Consider the following 24,157-nt stretch of genomic DNA (forward strand, 5'->3'; position numbering starts at 1 on the left):
TCTGTGGTGACCAAGGATATAACTCCCCTTTTTTATTTTTTGTAATTGATTTTTTAAAGCTCCATGAGCACCTTTAACAATTCCTTGTCCCTGAGGGTTATAAGTCATGCCTGTTTTATGAACAATTGATCGCACAAAAGCGCTGAAAAGATTGACTAGTGTAACCTGTACCATTATCTGTCTTTATAATTAATGGCATACCTGCTACAGCAAAACATTTGATGCAATGTGCTATGACATGTTTAGTGGCTTCCCCAGTCTGTGCTGTAGCCATCAGAAATCCTGAGTAAGTATCAATGGACACATGAACATATTGTAATTTTCCAAATTCAGGAATATAAGTTACATCCATCTGCCACAGATGATTTGGTTTTAATCCTCTAGGGTTTATTCCATACTGAGGAATTGAGTGATATTCAGGGCAGGTATTACATTGTCGCACAATTTGCCTAGCAGCTTCTCTAGTAATTTGAAACTGTTTTCTTAAACTTTGACTATTTTGATGATGTAAATTATGAGATCATTGAGCTAATTCCAATTGAGATATACCTATGATCTGTTACAACAACTTGTTGCAACAACTTGTCTTTAGGGTAATGATTATCTGTAATACCAGAGTAATTTGCAAAAGCAATAGCCCAAGAGTCCACATTTTGAAATAGCCAGTATACTTGTTGCTTTGTAAAAGGAACCCCTATAATAGCTGGTTCCTTACCAAAATATTTTCTACAGTTTACTCGAGCCATTCGAATTAAACAAGCCACTGCTTCATAATAAGGAGTTAACACTCTAGCAGGAGAAACAGGTAAATGTAGCCACAATAGAGGACCTTCTTGCCATAAAACTGTAGTTGGAGTGTGTTCAGTGGCCAGAACATATGCAGCCCATCCCCGAGAATAATCTATATATTGAATTTGTTGTTTTTCAATAGCTTGTTCTATTAAGGCTAATGCCTTACATCCCTCATCTATTAACTGACGTACAGACTTTGGATTTGGATCTCCTTTGAAAATGACAAAGAGAGGCTTTAATTCTCCAGTACTAATTCTTAAATGAGGTCTAAACCAATTAATATCTGCCAAAAGCTTTTGAAAATCATTTAAGGTTCGTAACCCATCTTTCCTGAGTTGATTTTTTTGTGGGAATATGGTTTTTGGATATAATCTGTGTCCTAAATATGAATATGGTGGCTCAGTTTGAACCTTATTTGGAGCTATAATTAATCCTTGCTCTTTTAAGGCTCCCTGTAAATGCGAGTAAGCTGTTAATAATAATCCCTCTTGTTTGAATGCCAAGAGAATATCATCCATATAATGAATAATATATACCTGAGGATAGGCCTGTCTAGTCTTTGTTACAGCTTGAGCCACAAACTTTTGACACAAGGTGGGGCTGTTAGCCATACCCTGGAGCAATACTTTCCAATGATATCTTTTCATGGGCTCCTTAAAATTGATAGATGGCACACTAAAGGCAAATCTTTTACAATCTTGAGGAGCAAGAGGAATACTATAAAAACAATCTTTTAAATCTAATATAATTTTATAAGTATCTTTAGGAATAGCAGAAGGCATAGGCAATCCCGGTTGCAAAGTTCCCATCAATTCCATTGTTTCATTTACCTTTCTAAGATCCTGTAATAACCTCCATTTTCCAGACTTCTTTTTTATAACAAAAATTGGAAAATCCCAAGGTGAATTTGAAGGGGCAATATGACCGCTTTCAAGCTGTTCATGTACTAACTGCTCTGCCGCCTGAATTTTCTCAGCAGCAAGAGACCATTGATCCACCCACACAAGGTCCCCACTCTTCCAAGTTATGGGATCTGCATGAGGTACAGGTTGTCCAATGACCCCCTCTAAAAATACCCCAAGCCTGCCCTTGGAGGCCTAGGTACTGGTGATACAGGCTCTAGCCACCCTTATCCATTTTTGCCCAAACCTTGAGTCGGCAAGAGCCCCTGACTTAACATTTGATTGGAAACTGTATCACTAGGACTATAAAGATAAATTCCTATACAACTCATGACATCCCCTCCCCACAGGTTTACAGGTAAACCTGGAACAATATATGGCTGAAAAGTTCCTCTATGCCCTTCTTCATCTCTCCATTGTAACAAATCATTGCTTTGTTCTGGGCTTTGAGTCTGTCCTGTTCCTGCAACTGAGTCACAGAGAACTGTTTAGGCCAATTACGAGGCCACTGATCAGCTGTAAGCACTGAAACATCAACTCCTGTATCTAATAAACCCTGGAACTTTCTACCATTAACATACAAAGTTAATTCTGGTCTCTGTGATCCAATGGCCTGGATCCAGTAAGCATCTGAAGAACCAAAACCTGCATCACCTCTTTTTTCCCTTTTACTAGCATTCTTAGTTTGCAATTGGGGGAGCAATATTAATTGTGCTAATCGTTGTCCTTTATTAATTACTGATCTTCCTCTAGGTGAATGGGTCATAACTTTAATTTCCCCTTCATAATCAGAATCAATCACTCCAGGTGCTACTAAAATTCCTTTCATGGTAGAGCTACTTCTCCCTAACAGTAGCCCAACAGATCCTTTAGGCAATGGCCCATGAACACCTGTTGGTAAGGAATGCATTCCCATCTCTGGTGCTAATACTGTAGAGGTGGCAGAACTGAGGTCCAGTCCTGTGCTGCCTAGGGTTGCTCTGCAGAGGTCCTGAATGGATTGTTTTGCTGGGGGATAAAGTTCTATAGTGCTCCATAACATTGTTGCAGGGCCTGGAGCTGGCCCCTCCTCCTGTTTCACTGCGGGAGAAGATTCCCCATATAATCATATTTAGATTTACATTCATTGGCCCAGTGTTTGCCCCTTTTACACTTTGGGCACAACTCTGGTTCCTTTCTGGGTGAATCATTCTTTTGCTTCTGAGGACATTGTCTCACCTGATGTCCCATTTTACCATATCCAAAACAACTCCCTGGGGGAGCATTAACTTTTCTCTTATTATCCTTTTGTTGATGAAAAAGAACCTCCTTTACAGACTTCCCTTGAAGGGCAACAGCCAAAGCTAGCCCTTGTGTATAGGATGGACCTATGTCAGAACATAGACTAATGTAATCAGTTATGTTCCCCTTTCTCCTAAATGGCCTCAAGGCCGCTTGACAAGCAGAGTTAGCATTCTCATAGGCTAATAATTTTACAAGTGCAAGTCTTGCTTCAGAATCTCCAACCAGTCTGTTAGCAGCCTGTAATAATCTATCCACAAAGTTTTGATATAACTCATCAGGTCCTTGTCTAATTTTTGACAAGTCTTCAGTCCCCTTCCCAATAGATGGAAGTTTACGTCAAGCCTTTTTAGCTTGTGCATTAACCTGAGCATAAACGCCTACATCAAACTTCAATTGATTCTCAAGTTCCCGATATGGTCCCTCTCCTGCCAGCATATTAAAAGTAATAGGTACCCCCTGAGCCTTATTCACCTCAGCAATAGCCTGACAGTTCTCCTTATATCCTGTTTTCCACAATAAATAGTCTCCTCCTGACAAGCATGCCTTGGCTACTTGTTTCCAGTCCCCTGGAGGGAGCGCCTCAAATGCCATAGAGTCTATGATAGCAAGCGTGAAAGGAGCTGTAGGACCACATTGCACACAAGCTGCTTTTAATTCTTCCAACCGCTCAAAAGGTATAGGGTTACGAGATCTTACTTTATTCCCTTGACTATCTTTTTGTTCAAAAATAGGGTATACATCAAATCCCTGCATATCTTCTCCTCTTTGTGCCGCTCCTGCAAGAGTGGCTTGCAGAGGTGAGACAGAAGGCTGAATCAAAGATGAGGGAGCAGGGCGCGGAGGCTGTGTTTCTCTGGCAAGGAGACAGCTCCAGAAAGTCTCCGTTAATTGGCCGGAGACGGAGGGCCTCCCCGAGCGCCAAGCCAGCTGATGGAGCACGAGAGCCTGCCTGACATCTAACAAATACAGACATGAGAAAACCGTCGAGAACGTCTCAGTCCACTTCCGTGCACTGCTCACTTACCCTTGTCACTGGTGATGATGAGGGGTCACCTCTTCTGAAACGTGCAGGGATGTTGGCCCAGGTCTGCTGCCAAAGGATCCCAGTTCGAATCGCCGGGTCGCCCACGAGTCCGAGACACAAGGGGGCGCCCGTGTGTGCTAGGGCACCTGGTGTGCCCGTTCACTGTATCTGTCCCTTTCTCTTCTCTTTCTCTCTCAGACTTAAATAAGTGAAATACTTTTTCTCCCCCTTGAGATGGGGTGGGGGGGGGATGAAAATGTGCTCCCTCACATTTCAGACAGCCCCATGACAGTAGGCTCACCACTTGTAAGTGAGGGGCTGAACCCGCAGAAATTGCTCAATTTGAACCAGAGCGACTGCGGCTGGCCCATGGCCCTGCGTCGGCCATCTTTGTGAATGATGTCAATCTGACCGTTTCTCTGAAGAGAGCCGATTCTCTAACCTAGGGTGATAGCATTCGCTCTCACCCTAGGTTAGAGAATCGGGAGCTTTTTGGACAAAGAGAAGGCCTCGAAGATGCAGGGACTCTCTGCGTGCTAGGGAAAGGGGGCCCCTGACACCCATGGGACTCAAGTGGTCACATCCACATTGGACACACAGAGCTTCCAGGTGAAGAGAGAACCTCCCAGGGAGTCCTGAGCCCCTGCCTAGCAGGAGCACCGACGTCTGTTTGAGGCAGGAGGCACACAGGAGTCCTCCCAAACTATGAGTGATATCAAACCCATCCGCAAGTATGAACATTCTTTATGCCTTAGAGGCCCAGGGCAAAATTTCTGAAGCCAGGCCAGAAAGAATTAGGAGTGTCAGAGTCCAAACGTGTATTCTGAGGGTTTGGGTACTGTCGGGAGCCATTTCGGCTCTCTATGTTCGATCCCCAGACCCCACGAACCAAAAAAAAAAAAAAAAAAAAAAAAAAGCCAGGCATTGTGACTCATGCTTGTAATCCCAGTGCTGGGGAGGTGGAGACAGGAGGACCCTTAGGACTCTCCCATCAAACAGTTTAAGCCTAATTGTCTAGGCCACAGAAAGAGCCGGCCTCAAATAAAGGTAGACAGAAGCCAAAGCCAGGTGTGGTGGCTCTTGTCTTTAACCCCATCACTTGGGAGGCAGAGGTAGGATGATGCTGTGAGTTCAAGGCCAGCCTGAGAAAACAGAGTGAACTCCAGGTCAGCCTGGGATAGTGTGAGATGCTACCTTGGGGGTTGGGGGGGGATAATAACACTCTGGTCAGAAGACCCACTGGTTAAGGATGCTTGCCCTGCAAGCCTTCTGATCAGAGTGCAGATCCCCATTACCCACGTATAAAACCAGCCGTGTGGAGGTGTCTTCATCTGCAATCCCAGTGTGCCTGCAGCAATGGGAGGCAAGTCAGGAGAACTCTGATGCTCAGGAGCCAGCTAGTCTGGCCTTCCCAGCAGAAAAGAAAAAAAAAAAAAAAAGATAAAATAAACCCTGTCTCAAAACAAGATTGAAGGGAGACCAGCACCCCAAGGTTGTCCCCTGACCTCTCTATGCACGCTGCAGCATGTGTGTGTTCATACACACGGTAATAATAATCACAATACAATAATAGAGTTAGAGGCATGCTGGGCTCTGTAGCCATGTGGTACTGAATGGGACAGAGTTCCTGGCTCCCTGGAGTTTTCCCCAGCTCATGGCCCCATGAGCCAAGGTGGCCCTGTGATACTCTGCCCTCCCTTGTGCATTGGCCCAACAAAACTGGCGTATTCACAGTTGGAATGTTCTCCCCTCACGTGAGCTGAAAAAGGCATCCTGTCCACGCTCTTGAAGGTGTAGAGGCTGGGAAGAAAGGAGTGCAGATCCAGGGTTCTCTAGCCCAGGGGGTGCTTAAGGGGCCAGTGAGGACCGGGCACGGAGGACCTGGGGTTCAGGAAGTGGTGAGGTTGTTTCCCCGGGGAATGGAAGGATATCCGCTTGCAGTCTGACTTTAGGAACGCAGTAGGTCAGGGAGACCCTGGGAAACTAACCCACTTTGGGAGGATAGTTCAGAGTCCCACTGGCACTGGTAGACAGTGCAGCTCTGCTGGTGAGGAGACGGGCCAGGCAGCATTGACAGGAAAAGGCTCTGTAGATGGTAGGGGTGTTGGGAGAAACAGTGGCCATTTAATCACAAGTGGGTGTGTACACGTGCCGTGTCTGCAGAAACACAAGTTCACTTACACACAACTGGCCATTGCCTGGTGGTCCCAGACACATGCCATTTTGTGTGTCTGGCTTTAGGTGGGTACTGGGGACTTGAACCAGGGATTTTGGGCTTTGCAAGCAAGTGTATTTAACCACTGAGCAATTTCCCCAGCCTTTCGCCTACTCTTGATGGATGGGTTCAAGACCCTCCAAACAGACACCTTGATCTGTGATGCAACCAGATTCCAAATCAGAAAAGATTTATTGATCTGGGAGCAGTGGCATATGCCTGTAATCACAGCAGTTGGGAGGCTGAGGCAGGAGGACTGCCGACTTGAGGCCAGCCTAGGCTACATAGTGAGACTGTTTCAAAAGAGAAAAAAACAAAAGCTGGGCATGGTGGCACACACCCTTAATCCTAGCACTTGGAAGGCAGAGGTGAGAGAATTGGCATGAGTTTGAGGCCACCCTGGGACTACATAGTGAATTCGGAAAAACCAGTAATAATAATAATAATAATAATAATAATAATAAGGTTCTGGGAAGCCATAACTCCCCATAGGTTTTTCTCACCCACTGATTTGTCCCGAGGGCACCCAGCCAAGGGTGGGCACCCTCCCATCTCCACCTGACCTTCCCCCATTGGGGCTGGTGTGTCCTGCCCTCCTCCGGCTTAGCCACTGACCCCTGTCTCCCCCTCCCTTCCTGCTAGCTGTCCACGGTGGCCCAGAAGTCACGGGTCCTGCAGCTGGAAGAGGAGCTCACCCTGAAACGCCGCGAGATGGAAGAACTTCAGCAGTGCCTGCTGCACTCGGGCCCCCCACCCCCGACCACCCCGAGGCTGCCGAGACCCTGCGGCTCCGAAAGCGTCTTCTGTCGGCCAGCAAGGAGCACCAGCGCGACAGCAGCCTGCTCCGGGAGAAGTACGAGGTGGCCCTGAAGGCCTACCAGGCCGAGGTGGACAAGCTCCGCGCCGCCAACGACAGGTACGCGTACGCGCGGGAAGTGGCCGACCTCAAAGCCAAGGTCCAGCAGGCCACCAGCGAGAACGTGGGGCTGTCGTACGACTGGAAGATGAAACTGGACTCTCTGGCTTCTGACCACCAGAAGTCCCTGGAGGACCTCAAGGCCACGCTGAACTCTGGGGCCCAGCAGAAGGAGATCGGGGCGCCTGGAAGGCATCAAGATGGAGCACCAGCTGGAGCTGGGCAACCTGCAAGCCAAGCACGACCTGGAGACGGCCAAGCACGGGAAGGAGAAGGAGGGCCTGCGGCAGAGGCTGCAGGAGTCCCAGGACAAACTGGCCAGCCTGTAGCAGCACTGGCGGGCCCAGCTGGAGGCGCAGGCCAGCCAGCACCAGCTCGATCCGCAGGAAGCCCAGGACCAGTGCCGCGATGCCCAGCTGCGCATGCCAGGCGCAGGCCGTCGAGTTCCTCAAGGAGTAGATCTCGCTGGCTGAGAAGATGATGCTGGACTATGAGCTCTTACAGCGGGCCGAGGCCCAGAGCAGGCAGGAGGCTGAGCTACTCCGCGAGAAGCTTCTGGTTGCCAAGAACAGACTCCGGGCGGTTGAATCCTAGCGTTCTGCCCAGCATGGCCACGTAGGCACCACTGGTCATCATGTGACCCCAGATGGGGAGGGTCTGGGTGGGTGTGTACTGCTGTGTGCCTGGTAAGGGGAAGTTTACATATTTATTTATTTGAGAGAGAGAGAGAAAGAAAGGCAGATAATAGAGACAATGGGCATGCCACGCTTCCAGCCACTGCAGATGAAGCTCAGACGCGTGCACCACCTTGCGCATCTGGCTTACCAGGGTCCTGTGAAATCAAATCTGGGTCCTTTGGCTTTGCAGGCAAGCACATTAACTGCTAAGCCATCTCTCCAGCCCCCCCTTTTTTGTTTTGTTTGGTTTTACCTCAAGAGGAGGATACCCAAGGGGCCACAGAGAAGGGGCTGTCAACTTCCTTCCTTCATCAGCAGGGTGACAAGCCACAATGTGGTCCTGCTGGGTGCTCAACTGAACAGACATACCCTTGGGATTATAGGCATCTTTCTAGCCTCTTCAAACCCTTCTCACATTGGCCTAGGCATGAAGTATTGCATTACTTGGGAGACTGGCATGAAAAAGAAATGCAAGTTCAAGGATAACCTGTACAACTTGGTGAAACCTTGTCTCGAAATTTTTACATAAAGGATGAAGATGGGCCTCAGCAATAGAGCTCCTGCCTAGACTCCCCCAGTGACGGGCTGGGGTGTGGCTCAGTGGTAGAGCTCCTGCCTAGACTCCCCCAGTGACGGGCTGGTATGTGGTTCAGTGGTAGAGCTCCTGCCCAGAATCCCCCAGTGAGGAGCTGGGGTGTGGCTCGGTGGTAGAGTTCCGGCCTAGAATCCCCCAGTAAGGGGCTGGGGGTGTGGCTCAGTGGCAGTGTTTGTCTAGTTGGTTCCTGGGTTCCATCCTCAGTACCGGCCGCACCCCCCCCCCCCAGACACACACAGAGTAGATCAAGGCATCCTGCTGGAGCTGCCCAGGCATCCTCAGGGAGTGGGGGGGAGAGCTACTTCTAGCAAAGATCCTGCACTCCCTGCTAGCACACCAGACCCCTGCATCCCTGACCCTCCCTTTCTCATGAGCACAGGTTTATTTCCTTACAGGACTGTCCTTTTAGGTGATCGACTCCAATTACACTTCTGAGGAAACAATCCGGATGAAGGAGACCATAGAGGATCGGTGGCCCCTGTGTTGGGTGGGATCTAATTTTTATTTTACTTTTGGGGATTTTATACATACATACATACATACATACATACATACATACATATATATATATATATATATAAATAAAATAAGTTTTATCATTTTCACTCTTTATTACCCTTTTTTAAGTTTTTGTTTGTTTTTTGAGGTAGGGTCTAGCTCTGGTCCAGGCTGCCCTAGAATTCACTGTGTAGTCTCAGGGTGGCCTCCAACTCACTGCGATCTTCCTACCTCTGCCTCCCGAGGGCTGGGATGAAAGGCGTGCGCCATCATGCCTGGCTTCTTTAACCCCTCTTACTCCACACCTGCTAAATTCCTTCTCAGCTAGTGTTCTACTTTCATGCTGTGTGTGTGTGTGTGTGTGTGTGTGTGTGTGTGTGTGTGTGTGTCCCACTGAGTTTAACTAGGGTTGCTTGTATGAGAATGGGTGGGGGTTATTTCCTGGAGTGGACAACTTCCTAGTGGTTCCACTGGTGAAAAAAATGCTTCCATTTCCCCCAGCAACCAATAACTCCTCTGGGACAAGTGGAGGAGGTCGCGTGAGCCCCTCCCCTATCCCGGACAGAATGGTGACTGGGCCATCTCTGCGCGGGTCCATGCTCGCAGCCACGACTGCTGTGGGCGCGCAGTTAGCTAGTGGCCACGCTGTGTTCAAAAGACGGTGTCCACGGCACTCATACTTGCCCTCTGCTTCTCATGCCACCACCACTTCTTCGATGTGTCCTGAGCCCTGGTGGTGGCGAGGGGCCATGCAGACGACCCCTTGCGTAGGTCTGAGCACACACTAGTACCGTATACTCAGTGTTTTGACCAATTATGTGTGCATGCACGAACCACCACCCACTGCAATAAAGAAGCTTTTCTGACCAACTCAGAGCAGCTCTAACCTATGCGTATAAGCATAAATAGTTATTTTAGGCCTTTTTATTTAATAAATAATTAAATTGCATTGTAAGGGCTGGAGACGTGGCTCATCTGTTAAGATGCATGCCTGTGAAACCTAAGGACCCAGGTTCGATTCCCCAGTATCCACATAAGCCAGATGCACAAGGTGGCACATGTGTCTGGGGTTCCTTTGCAGTGACTGGAGACCCTGGCACAGTCCATTTTCTCTTTTTATTTGCCTCTTCCTCTGTCTCTCACTCTCTCAAATGAATAATTTTTTTTTTGGTGGGGGGCAGTAGTCTCACTCTAGCTCAGGATGACTTGGAATTCACTATGTAGTCTCAGGTTGGCCTAGAACTTAACGGCAGTCCTCCTACCTCTGCCTCTGAATTCCTGGGATTAAAGGTGTGCACCAACAGACTCGGCTCTAAGTAAAGTATTTTTTAAAAATAGCATTGTAGGAGAGCTGGGCATTGTGGCACACACCTTTAATCCCAGCATTTGGGAGGCGAGGTAAGAGGATCACTGTGAGTTTGAGGACACCCTGAGACTACATAGTGAATTCCATGTCAGCCTAGACTAGAGTAAGACCCTACCTTAAAAAATGAACAAACAAATAATAATAATAATAGTATTGTAGGGCTGGAGAGATGGCTTAGCGGTTAAGGCACTTGCCTAGGAAGCCTAAGGACCTACGTTTGACTCCCCAGAACCCACATAAGCCAGATGCACATGCATCTGGAATTTGTTTGCAGTGGTGTACCCATTCTCGCTTTCTCTCTCTCCCTCAACTAAATAAAAATAAAATTCTTTTAAAAAATAATTTAAGCAGGGTGTGGTGCCACGCGTGAGTTTGAGGCAGCCCTGAGACGACATAGTGAATTCCAGATCAGCTTGGCTCAGAGTAAGACCCTACCTCAAAATAAAATAAAATAAAATAAAATAAAGTTTAAAAAATACCATCGTAGCTGGCCATGGTGGCTGACACCTTTAATCTTAGCTCTTGGGAGGCAGAGATAGGATAATTGCCATGATTTTGAGGCCACCTGAGACTACATAGTGAATTGCTGCCAGACCCTACCTTAAAAAAAAAAAAAAAGCATTGTGAAGAATGAACTGTCAAAAATAAAAGGCACTTTAAGACAAAAAATCAAGCGGTGGGAAAGAGAGTGCAGTGGTCTGCACAGCTGGCTGGAGGGAAGCCTGGCCCAGGTGATGCTGTCGTGTGAATCATGGGACAGCGGCCCCTGTCTATGAGAAAGGCAAATCTAGAGACAGCAAAGACTTCAAAGAAACCCTACAGATAAAGTTTTTTTAAAAGACCTGTCTTTTGTTTGTTTGTTTAAATTTTTTGTTTATTTTTATTAATTTATTTGAGAGCAACAGACAGAGAGAGAAAGAGAGGGGGAGAGAGAGAGAGAGAGAGAGAGAGAGAGAGAGAGAGAGAGAGAGAGAGAGAGAGAGAGAGGAGAGAACGGGCACGCCAGGGCATCCAGGCACTGCAAACGAACTCCAGACACGTGCTGTCCCTTGTGCATCTGGCTAACATGGGTCATGAGGAAGCGAGCCTTGAACAGGGATCCTTAGGCTTCACAGGCAAGCACTTAACCACTAAGTCATCTCTCCAGCCCTACAGATAAAGTTTTACATGCAAATAGCAAACAAATAAATTAAAAGATCAGAAGTAGCCACACGTGGTGGCGCATGCCTTTAATCCCAACACTCAGGAGGCAGAAGTAGGACAATAGCTGTGAGTTCGAGGCCACCCATAGTGTATTTCAGGTCAGCCTGGGCTAGAGGGAGGCCCTACCTCAAATAAATAAGTAAATGGTGATAAAAGCACCAGAAATTCAGCAGAAATAAAGTAAAATAGCTGGGCACAGTGGTTCACATCTTCAACATCAGCACTCAGGAAGCAGAGGTAGGAGGATCACCGTGAGTTTGAAGCCACCTTGAGATATATGTAGTGATTTCCAGGTCAGCCTGGACTAGAGTGAGACCCTACCTCGAAAAAAATAAAAATAAAAATAAAAAAATAAAGTAGCTGGGTGTGGTGGCACATGCCTTTTAAAAAATATTTTATTTTTATTTATTTTTTATACAGAGAAACGGAGAGAGAGAATGCATGCCAGGGTCTCCAACCACTGCAAACAAACTCCAGATGTGTGTGCCCCCTTGTGCATCTAGCTAACGTGGGTTCTGGAGAATCGAACCTGGATCTTTTGGCTTTGCTGGCAAATGCCTTAACCACTAGGTAATTCCTCCAGCCTGGCACATGCTTTTAATCTCAGCACTCGGGAGGCTGAGGTAGGAGGATCGCTGAATTTGAGGCCACCCTGAGACTACATAGTGAATTCCAGGTCAGCCTGGGCCAGCGTGAGACTCTAACTCAAAAAATCAAAATAATAACAATAATAAATAAAACAAAATGGGGGCTAGAGAGATGGTTTAGCACTTAAAGTACATACCTGAGAAACCTAAGGACCCAGGTTCGATTCCCCAGGTCCCACGTAAGCCGGATTCACATGATGGTGCATGTACCTGGAGTTCATCTGCAGGGGTTAGAGACCCTGGTGAGCCCATTCTCCCTCTGTGTCTTTCCCAAGTAAATAAATAAAAATAAAGAAAAATAAATGAAAATAAAACAAAAATATGTAACTAAAGTAAAATAAATAAAGCCCAACTCAAAAGGTTCCCATTCTGCAGATTCCACAAAAGGGGTAGCCTTTATGTAAATACTGCCCAATCAAGGGCTGCTTAGCAGAAAAGTTACCAAGATTAAGTAACGCTTGAACCGGCACACTGGCACCAGTGGGAGGTCCTCCCTGCCCCACCAGGACCTATGACCTCCCCGGGCACGGGCCCTTGCCATGCCGCCCCATTGGTCCTGGAACTTTCACTGGCATCTCTCTCTTCTCTCCCAGGCCTGCAGGACAAGCTCAACAAGAGGGACAAAGAGGTGGCAGCCTTGGTGTCCCAGACCGAGACGCTCAGGGCCCAAGTAAGTGGTAAGTTTCTCTCCTGTGCAGTAGATGGGACAGTGGTGGAGCAGCAGGTGTGACTTTAGTGACACAAGCCAGTCCATGTGTCTGGAGCTTGTACCTGGACTACAGCGATGGGTGCAGTCAACAATGGGGCTAAGGCCCTGAGTTCTCCCCAGAATTAGTCTCTAGTTCACGTCCCACCTACCTTGGGATTTCCCTGTGGCTTTGAAGACTCAAAGTTTTTTGTTTGTTTGTTTGTTTTTTTCCCAAGGTAGGATCTCACTCTAGCTCAGACTGACCTGGAATTCACTATGTAGTCTCAGGGTGGCCTCGAACTCATGGCAATCCATCTACCTCTGCCACCCTGTGCTGGGATTAAAGGCATGTGCCACCACTCCCAGCTCAGGTGTTTTTTTTATTTGAGAGAGACAGACACAGGTTGAAAGAATGGGCTTGCCAGGGCCTCCAGCCTCTGCACACAAACTCCAGACACATGTGCCACCTTGTGCATCTGGCTCACGTGGGTCTTGGGGAATCAAACCTGAGTCCTGTGGCTTTGCAGGCAAGTGTCTTAACTGCTAAGCCATCTCTCTAGTCCATCCACCTCTTTTTGTGACAGGGTCTCTCATTGGCTTGGAGGTCACTAATTAGGCTAGACTAACTGGAGAGTGAGCTAGGATCCTCCTATCTCTGCCTCCCCAGTGCTGGGATTACAAGTATGCACCACCACACTGAGGTGGTGGTGGTGATTTATTCATTTATTTATTTATTTATTTGAGAAAGACAGAGACTGAGAGACACAGAGAGGCATATACATAGAGAGAATGGGCTTCCCAGGGCCTCTAGCCACTGCAAACAAGTTCCAGATGGCATGCGCCACCTAGTGCATCTGGCTTACAAGGGGACTGAAATGTCAAACTTGGGTCTTTAGGCTTTGTAGGCAAGTGCCTTAACTGATAACCCATCTGTCCTGCCCTTGTTTTTGGTTTGGTTTTGTTGAGGTAAAGTCTCACCCTAGCCCAAGCCAACCTGGTACTCTGTAGTCCTAGGCCGGCCTTGAACCCATCATGTTCCTTCTACCTCTGCCTCCCGAGTGCTGGGATTAAAGTCGTGCGCCACTATGCCCGACTTGAGGTTTGGGGTTTCTTTTGCTTGTTTTGTTTTGTTTTTATGTGGCTTGTGGGGATTGAACTCTGGTTCTCTTGCTTTCAAGGCAAGCACTTTACCTACTGAGCTGTCCCCCCAACCCCCTGGTCCTCTCTCTGTTTAATACAGGGTCTCACTATGTAGCTCTTGCTGGCCTAGAAATATCAGTGCTCCTCCTGCCTCAGCCTCTCCAGTTCTGGGATGATAGGTGGCACAGTTGGCACTGCCAGCCTCTTAAGGGTGATGCTACTGTCATCCCCTTGGGCATCCTGATCAAGGTGGGGCCCCTGGGTGGAGTTTCATTCATGTTCTAACCCACCCTCTCCCTCCCCCATGGTTCCCCTCAGCCCTGGAGAACAAGTGTAAATCGGGAGAAGAAAGTGGACTCCCTTCTGAAGGAGAAGAGAGGTCTGGAGGCAGAGCTGGAGACTGAGTCACCGAAGACCCATGATGCCTCAGGCCAGCTGGTCCACATCAGCCAAGAACTGCTGAGGAAGAGACGGTGAGTGCATCGTGGGCTTGGCATACAGGAGCCCTCACATCCTTTTTTTAAAAAAAAAAAATGTTATTTTTGGAGCTGGGTGTGGTGGCACATGCCTTTAATCCCAGCACTTAGGAGGTAGGAGGATCGCTGTGAGTTCGGGGCCAGTCTGAAACTATATAGTGAATTCCAGGTCAACATGAACTAGAATGACACCTACCTTGAAAAAAAAAGTTATTATTTTTTTATTTATTTGAGAGAGAGAAAGAGAAAGGAAGGGAAAGAATGGGTATGCCAGGGCCTCCAGCCACTGCTAACAGACTCCAGATGCATGCACCCCCCTTGTGTATCTGGCTTAATTTGGGTCCTAGGAAATCGAACATAGTTCCTTTGGCTTTGCAGGCAAGTGCCTTAACCGCTAAGCCATCTCTCTAGCCCACACTCTTCTATTTATTATTTATTTATTTGAGAGGCAGATAGCCAGTGGGCACACCAGGACCTCCAGGCACTGCAAACCAACTCCAATACCCACATAAAACCAGAGGCATAAGTTAGCTCATGAGTCTGGCAGTGACTAGAAACCCTGGTGTGTCCATTCTTTTCTTTCTGTCTGCCTCTCTCTCAAATAAATTAGAAATAATAATAATAAAATAGCCGGGCATGGTGGTGCATGCCTTTAGTCCCAGCATTTGGGAGGCAGAGGTAAGAGAGTCATTGTGAGTTCAAAGCCACCCTGAAACTACATAGTGAATTCCAGGTCAGCTTGGGCTAGAGGGAGACACTACCTTGAAAACACCAAGTAAGAAAGTAAAGTAAATAAAAGGAAAGAAACATTCCAGAAACAGCCACGTCCTTTTGGTGGTCCTGTGTCCTAATCTTGCCTGCTTTGGCTGTGACTGAAGCTTCAAGTGCCCACCCTCCCACCTGGGCCCTGGTGGCACTGAAGTTGTGAGGACGGCGCCCCCTGGTGGCGGATGGTGTCCAGGCAAGTTGCACGACTTGGTGGGGGCCTGCGGCTCTGTGACCTTGTCCCCAGGAGTCTGAACGAGCTAAGGGTGCTGCTGTTAGAGGCCAATCGCCACTCCCCAGGGCCTGAGAGGGACCTGAGCCGCGAGGTGCACAAGGCCGAATGGCGGATGAAAGAGCAGAAACTCAAGGACGACATCCGGGGCCTGCGTGAAAATCTGACAGGGCTGGTAGGTGGGAGACAAGAGTGGGAAGTTCACCCCTTCACAGTGGGTATTGAAAATCGTGCCAGCATTGGTGGTGCACACCTTTAATCCCATCACTCTGGAGGCAGAGGGAGGAGGATCGCCGTGAGTTCGAGGCCACCCTGAGACTACAGAGTGAATTCCAGGTCAGCCTGGGCTAGAGTGAGACCCTACCTCGAAAAACCAAGCCAGTCTTGCCTGTCTGGAAGCCAGAAAGGCCAACTCAGTAGTGAGCTCTCTGTGCAGAAGAAACCAGGGGTTCTCACAAAGAGGACGTTCAAGCCTCCTCCAGCCCCAGGTTTCCAGATGCCAAGGGAGGTTCCTTCTCTACTGGAAATGGGAACCTGGCCTTCAGCTAGGTCTGCACACGTGGGATGGAGACAGGTGGTCACATTGGTAGCACAAGACAAAGCCATCTGTCTCCTCCATCTTCCTCCATGGCCAGCCGCAACGTTTGGGTGAGGTGGGACCTGGGACCATTAGGCCTCCTGTCCTCTACCCTGTGGGGGAGATTGAAAGAAATGGGGCTCAGCCTGGGGGGTGTCCACAGGCTGGAGAGGAGGGAATGACCATCAAGAACTCTTAGGGGACCAAGGATGTGGCTCAGTCAGTAAAGTGCTTGCCTAGTGTGGTTGCCAGCTACACGTTGTTGGGATGAACTTCCAAACCAGGCATAATTTACAGGAGGAACAGACTATTTGAAGCTTACATATCCAGGGGAAGTTCCCTAAAGGAGGAAGAAGCTGGCCCCCTTTCACAGGTCCACGCGGAGAGAAATACCACGGCCAGCACCGCAAGCCAGCCCACTCCAGGAAGCCCAGGCAGAGCTCAAGCACTCTGCACACCTTAGATGATAGAATTCCAGATCCACCCCAAACATAACTTAGGACTGGGCCTTAGGATCTGCCCACAGTGACACTGCCTGCAGCCAAGTTACAAGCTTTAATAAATCCTCAATCTGTTGCGGGGGGGGGGGAGACATCCATTCAAACTACCACATCTAGCATGCATGAATCCCTGGGTCCAATCCCCAGGGCCTCATCAACTAGGCACGGTGATGACCTCCTGTAATCACAGCACCATGGGGCGCTCGCGTCTGGGCTTATTTCTGTCTCTCTCTCTCTCTCTGTCAAATAAGTAAATAAAAATAAATCTTAAAAAAAATAAAATAGGGCTGGGAGAGATGGCATTGCAGTTAAGCACTTGCCTGTGAAGCCCAAGGAACCTGGTTTGAGGCTCGATTCCCCAGGACCCACTAAGCCAGATGCACAAGGTGGCACATGCATCAGGAGTTTGTTTGCAGTGGCTGGAGGCCCTGGCGTACCCATTCTTTCTCTCTCTTCTTTCCCAAGTAAATAATAAAAATAAACAAAAATAAATAAATAAATAAAATAGAATAAATAAATAAAATAGATCACTGTAAGTTCAAGGCCACCCTGAGACTACATAGTTAATTCCAGGTCAGCCTGGACCAGAGGGAGACCCTACCTTGAAATAAAGTATTATTTATTTAAGAAAGAGAGAGAAAGAGGCAAATAGAAAGAAAGAGAGAAAGAATGGGCACTCTAGGGCCTCTAGGCATTGTAAACAAACTCCATGCACCACCACTCCAGGGCCTCTAGCCATTGTAAACAAACTCCATGCACCACCTTGTGCATCTGGCTTTATGTGGGTACTAGGAAATCAAACCTGAGTCCTGTGGCTTTGCAGGCAAGTGTCTTAAACTGCTGTGCCATCTCTCCTCCCCAGAAGTTTGTTTTTTTTTTTTAATCTCCAAGTTGAAGTTTATTTTTCAGTTGTTGAGATCAGGACTCACTTTAAATGCCCAGTGCACTGAGGTCTTTTTATTATTATAATTAAATTTTACTGTAAGAAGTCCTGTCAATTAAGTTCCTTGCACTAAAACTTGAATGCCACTGAGAAATATTACTTTCTTGCAGGAAACATGACAGACCTTACAAAAACTTGGACTTGGGAAAAAAAAAAAAAAAACATATTCCCTAATGGGGAAAATTGTAGGAATGGGCAATTAATCCATAGAGAAAATTATGGTGACTAAGTCATTCATCTTGAAGAGCTAGAGAAAAAGCAGGTAACTGACCAGAAGACATCTGAGAACAAGAGTAAGACAATTAGGGCTAGAAAAATGGCTTAACGGTTAAGGCGTTTGCCTGCAAAGCCAAAGGACCCAGGTTCTATTCCCCAGGACCCACGTTAGCCAGATGCACAAGAGGGTGCACACATCTGGCTGGAAGCCCCGACGCGCCCATTCTCTCTCCCCCCACCTCCTTCTCTGTCAAATAAATAATAATAATAATAAAGTAAGAATGACTGAAACTTGCCAAGTATGGTGGTTGAATCCCAGCACACAAGGAGGCTGAGGTAGGAGGATAGCTGTGAGTTCCAGGCTAGCCTGAGACTACAGAGTGAGTTACAGGCCAGCCTGGGCTAGAGCAAAGACCCTGCTTTAAAAAAGCAAAACAGGGGGCTGGAGGGATTAGCTAGCGGTTAAGGCGCTTGCCTGCAAAACCAAAGGACCCAGGTTAATTTCCCCGGGACCCACACAAGCCAGATGCACAGGTGGCACACGCATCTGGAGTTTGGTTGCAGAAGCTGCGGACCCCTGTCGTGCCCATTCTCTCTCTTTCGTAAATAAGTTTAAAAAAATATATTCATACCTATTTAGTTTTGACAGTTCCTTTTGCAATGCAACGCTGTAAAGAGCTCAGGCCGAAGCTGGGGAAGGAGGTCGGGGAAGGGGTTGAACTTGTGTGCGTGGGAACGACCTTCCCTTCATCTGCCTCCCGCCCCCCCCCCCCCCCACATCGGGCAAAGTCGAAGGGTCTGTGAAGCGGGAAGATGGGTTTCAGCCGCCTAGGCGGGAGTTCTTTGGGAGAGCAGACACAATGCACTTTAAAAAACCTATTGGAAAGCCGGGCGTGGTGGCGCACGCCTTTCATCCCAGCCCTGGGAGGCAGAGGCAGGAGGATCGCCGTGAGTTCGAGGCCACTCTGAGACTACAATCGTGAGCTCCAGGTCAGCTTGAGCAAAAATAAATAAATAAAATAAATAGATCAGTAAATGAGAAAAAAGCAAACTCTTGGGCTTGGGGACCAGAGACCCCCCATCAGAGACAGCTAAGGTAGGGGTGGAGGAGAGAAGTGACGTCCACAGTCAAGCGGCCCTCGCGTCTCCCCGCCGTACCCGCCCCGGGGTATCCTACCCGCCGCTCCGGAGCCCGGGACGCGGGCGAAGCGTCTCACCTGCGGGCGTGTCTGCAGCCATCTTCCCGCCTCGGCTCGGGGTCTTCCCCGGGCCGGCCGCGGTCCTCGCACGCCCTGAGCCCGAGCCCGAGCCCGGCGCGCGCGTCCTCCGCCGCACGGCCCCCGGTGCTTCAGGCCCGGGGCAGTGGGCGGACGGCGGCCAGAAGTTTTATTCTAGAGAAGTGAGGTGCTGGGTTCACAGCCATAACCCTGGAGCCCAGACTGGTCTAGTTAACTTCTCAGCACGCTAACTTGTTGGGGGGGAGGGGACTAGAAGCCACGTGAAGGTAGGAGGATGTGGGGTGATGGGAAGGTTTGGATGGAGGGCTTGAGCCCCAGCCTGGGGTGGAAGCAAGGAGGCCAGCCCAGCAGGTGCATCTCAGGGTGCCTGGATGCGAGGAGAGGTGTTCTGGATTCGGGGACTTGAAAATGAAGACTGAGCTGGGTGTGGTGGCGCACGCCTTGAATCCCAGCACTTGGGAGGCAGAGGTAGGAGGATCGCTGTGAGTTCGAGGCCACCCTGAGACTACATACTGAATTCCAGGTCAGCCTGGGCTAGAGTGAAACCTCAAAAATAAATAAATAAGGGTTGGAGAGATGGCTTAGCGGTTAAGGCGTCTGCCTGCAAAGCCAAAGGACCCAGGTTCCATTCCCCAGGACCCACGTAAGCCAGATGCACAAGGGGATGTATGCGTCTGGAGTTCATTTGCAGTGGCTGGAGGCCCTGGCACACCCATTCTCTCTCTCTCAAGTAAAAATAAATAAACAAATTTTTTTAAACTTGAAATAATTTTAAAAAAACGAAGAGGGTGGAAATGAGGCCATGTTGGGAAGGCAAGGCCAGGTGCCTTAGCGGGCAGGGAAGCTTAAGAGACACCAGGGGACTCTCCAGGTTTGACCCAGAGGTGAGGTGGGGCCACCCACGCGTGTTCCTGTGTGCGCATGTCCCTCTCACCCGCCCCCTTGTCCCCAGGGTAAGGAGACGTCGCTGTCGGAGCAGCGGCGGTACTCCCTCATCGACCCGGCCTCTGGCCCGGAGCTGCTCCGGCTGCAGCATCAGCTGGCCAGCCCCGAAGACGCGCTACGGGACGCCCCGGACCAGGGTCAGCAGGTGGAGAGTCCCGTGCAGGCCCTAAGGGGATGCTCGGACCGGGCCCAGGCAAACGCCATGGGGAGCCCCCACGTGGAGGAGGGGGAGAAGAAAACCGTGACCTGGGAACCCGGGGTGCAGAACGAGGCAGCACCCCTCTTGTAAGGGGTTGGGAATTCGGAGCTTGGCTGGTGCTGTTGGGAACACGTTTCCATCTAGTGGGTAGATACGGAACTGCACCCTGTCCACCTACTTAGGGGCTCCTCCCCTTTCCGCACCCCCATCCCTCACAGACCATCGGTAGTTCCGGTTCTGCCCACGGTATCCACCAGCCGGATAAAGCCCACAAACAGGAGGTAAGAACTGCAGGCTTTTGAGGAAGCTCGAGAAGTCACTGAAAGACAAAAGGACAAGGAGAGAGAGAGAGAGGGAGGGAGGGAGGGAGGGAGGGAGTGTGTTTTGAGTCCCCTACCGGCAAGGTTGCTTAGGAAGGGCTCTAGCCATGGTATTGCTCTCCTGTCTCCCCACCCACCCTCCCCCGTGGTAATACATTGGAACCTTTTATTGGGGAATTCTAGGCGGGAGCTCTACCACTGAGCCACGCCCCCAGCCCATGGTTTCTTGGAGGAAGTGTCTAGCATGATCGCCTCCTCCCTGTCCTCAGTTCCAGGCATCCACCATCGTGTTACCCCTGCAGCACAGCCCCTGGTCTGGGAACAGCTGTGCCCACGGCTTGCAGTGTGATCCAGGTAGGTGCCGCTGGAGCACAGAGAGAGTCAGCGTGCCTTCTGTCTTTCTACCTGTGACACATTCAGCTGAGGACCAGGCTTGGGGACAAAGGCAAGGAAGCCAGTCCTTGTCCAGCTATTTGAGGGCAGGACAGGCACCCCGGGCTGGAGATGGGGCAGGCCATGGGGCTGGGGCGGGTGCTGGAGACACCAAGACAGAACTTGCTGGCTAGGTAGTCTAACCGGGTCAGTGAGCTCCAGGTTCAGTCGGACCATCTCAAAAAGCAACGTGAGGGGGCTGGAGAGATGGCTCAGCGGCTAAGGCACTTGCCTGCAAAGCCTAACGACCTAGGTTTGATTCTCCAGTACCCATGTAAAGCCAGATGCGCAAAGTGGCATATGTGTCTGGAGTTCATTTGCTGTGGCTGGAGGCCCTGGCACACTCAGTCGGTGTCTCTCTTCTGTCTTTCTCTGCTTGCAAATAAATAGGTGGATAATAAAAAAAAAAAGTGAAAGGACTAGAGAGATGGCTCAGTGGGTAAGAGTCCTTATCATGCAAGCATGAGGGCCCAAGACAGTCTGCTTCACCCTGAGTTCCGTTCTCCCTCACCCATGGAAACGAGTAGATGCAGCCACGCATGCATGCCTGTAACCACAGTCCCGTAGGAAGCAGAGACAGAATCACTGGGACTCGCTGATCAGCCAGTCTGACCGAAAACTACGTCTCCAGGTTCAACGAGAGACTCTGTTTGGAGGAAACCTATGGGAAAACAATGGAGGAAGACATCCGAGTTCTCCTGTGCCCTCCAGACACATACACACACACGCACACACATGTGCTGGTCACATGCACCTGCACATGCATATATGGAAACACACACAAAAACCTTGCTGATCAAACTCTTGTTCTCTCCTAGGACAAACACTTGACCCTGAGGGACACCATCGAGTGGCCAGTTCACACCAGAGCCCTGCCAGGCTGCCCTGGCAGCGAGCCAGGAGTGTCCCTTCGAAGACAAGACTGTGTTTGTAACCATAATGTCCTCACACGTGGACAATCTTCACCCAACCCCCCTGCCGGACCAGGAGGCTCCCACAGAAAGCGGTACAGCGAGGCTTGGCCCAAGGAACCTCTCTTGGGCCTTCCCAGAACCTTCTGGAATTGATTTATGGAGGCTGAGGCATCCCCTTGGGCCTTTCTTCCTCCAACGGCTGCCCTGCCTGAGGTCTGTCTGGGTGTCCTGGGTACTTCCCTTCCCCCTTGTCTTTCTGAAGTCCCCAGGACCCCCACAGGCCTCTGAGGGGCAGAGCAGGGCTCAGCCTGTCTTGTGGGCACACTGTCCAAGGACAGGTGCGGTTGGTTTTCAAGAGCCCAGTGGAAACTCATCTGCGGTATAATCCAAGTGAAGGCAGTCCTGGGGGCGTCTCACCCCACATGCCAACTTTCCTTCGCACAGTAGTACAAGGTCCCAGGGGCCTCTCTGACCAGGGAGGGGCCAGGCCCAAGGACTCAGGGGACAGGGTCCCTCTTCCCCGACACCAGGCTAACATGCTTACACACCTCCCAGCCGAGGTGCAGCCAGCCTCGGCAGACAACGCACAGTATTAGTCGAGCTCACAAAGCCTCTCTCTCCGTCCCACCACGACCTTGAGCCAGTCCTGACTTAGAGCCTGGAGCCAATGTTTTCTACAAACACGTGCTGTTTCTGGGAGGGGCGAGGAGAAGGGGGAGAAGCAAACTGGCTCTCTGTGTTTGTTGCAAGCCCAGAGGGCCCTGCCCCCACGAAGCCACTCGCAGCTCCTAGCTCCCAGCTCCGCCTATGACCAGAGAGGGTGGCCTCGAGCCCCCCTTGAGCTGGATTGCTTTATACAAGTCCTGGAACCCTCCCGTGTGGCCTCTCTGCAAGCACGATGAGCGGCCAGTAGGGGGCGCTCGTGCTCTTACCAATCCGGAGGGAGGGAGTTAGCCCATCGGGCCTCCTTCCAACTCCCTGTTGGTATTAGGTAGTCCTCGCAACGTGGTTTTCATTAACAGCCTAGAATCGATGCTTTAGCAGTCTAACCCAGAGATGAATACTGCTCTTGTTCCAGCAAAGCCGGGCAGCCTCGTGCCACGCACAGACAGGAGGTACTTGCCAGAAACAGCCCCACAAGGAACCAGGAGGGCCTGAGCACCCCCTCGCCCCGAGGCTTGGGGAGGGTGGCCTTGCCTGTGGCAGGTGTGTGTGCAAGAAGCGATTTCCCTACAAGAGCTTTGGCATTCGTAGGCCTCTCGGCCTGCGGGGTGTGGCTGCCAAGGTGTGGCTCAGTGACGTCCCTTTTCCAAGCCCCTACCCTCTCTCCCTCCCTCTCGATGGAATTGTGGAAGTGTGGCTAGTCCCTCATATGGACAGTAAAGCTTGTGACAGGTGCAGGAGCCCTGCAGTCAGCTGCTTCTCTCGGTGGGGAACCCTTTTCAGCTCCCCCAAACACAACTTCGACCCCTAGCTCAGGGGTGCACTCAAGGTCTTAACTTGGTTCTTGACGCCAACTATCTCCTACCCAAGCGTTAGGGGCTCATGGGAGGGCTTCCACGGGGCTGGGGGCACAGGGAATGGAATGCCTTGTCCTCAGAGAGGAACCTCAACAGGAACAGGCAGGGAAAATCATTAACGGGACAGACTCCCAGGAAACCTGGCTTTGCCCTTGAACGTATTGGAGATGGGGGGGGCGGGGGGGGGCAGAAGGGGGGGTGTGAAAGTCACCTGGACATGCAAAGTGGGATATTTGCCCACCCACATCAATGAGCTGGATAAGAGCATTCACAAGTTTAGTGAGTTAGTAAGACTATATGTAGCTCAGTAGTAGAGCTGCCTAGAATCTCCAGTGAGGGGCTGGGGTCTGCGTGGCTCAGCTGCAAAAGACCCTGTCTCAAGGTAGAGCACAGAAGCTCATAGTTGCCCTCTGACTTGTATGCGTGTATGCATTTGCATACACACCAATAAACGCTTTTCAAAAGATGGGCTGGAAGCCGGGCCTTGTGGCACACACCTTTAATCCTGGCACTTGGGAGGCAGAGATGGATCACCGTGAGTTCATGGCCTTCATGAGACTACATCATGAATTCCAAGTCAGCCTGGACTACCTCAAAAAACAAAAAAACAAAAAAACCCACAAGCCAAGCTTGGTGGCGCACTCCTTTAATTCCAGCACTTGGGAGGCAGAGGTACAGCATGTGTATTCAAGGTCAGCCTGGGCTAGAGTGAGACCCTGTCTTGGGGTGGGGGGAGCTACAATCCAGAAGTTATCAGCAGTGCCTGAAGAGGCCACAAGCCTTCTGTTTCTAATAATACAATGGACTCGACTTCATTTATTTTTTTTTTTCGTTTTTTTTGCAGGAGTGTGTGAACATGAGTGTTTGTGGGTGTACATGGTGTGCATGTGGAAACTAGCAGGTGACTTTGGGTGCCATCGTCAGGAACACGAT

At 49.8% G+C, this 24,157-nt stretch overlaps 1 pseudogene; it reads left to right on the forward strand.

The window, feature by feature from the left end:
* The first annotated feature begins 2,570 nt into the window (after positions 1-2,570).
* Positions 2,571-23,212, forward strand: LOC123458577 (annotated as a pseudogene).
* Positions 23,213-24,157: the final 945 nt, after the last annotated feature.

The sequence above is a fragment of the Jaculus jaculus genome, chromosome 2, assembly GCF_020740685.1.
Source record: "Jaculus jaculus isolate mJacJac1 chromosome 2, mJacJac1.mat.Y.cur, whole genome shotgun sequence".
NCBI lineage: Eukaryota > Metazoa > Chordata > Mammalia > Rodentia > Dipodidae > Jaculus > Jaculus jaculus.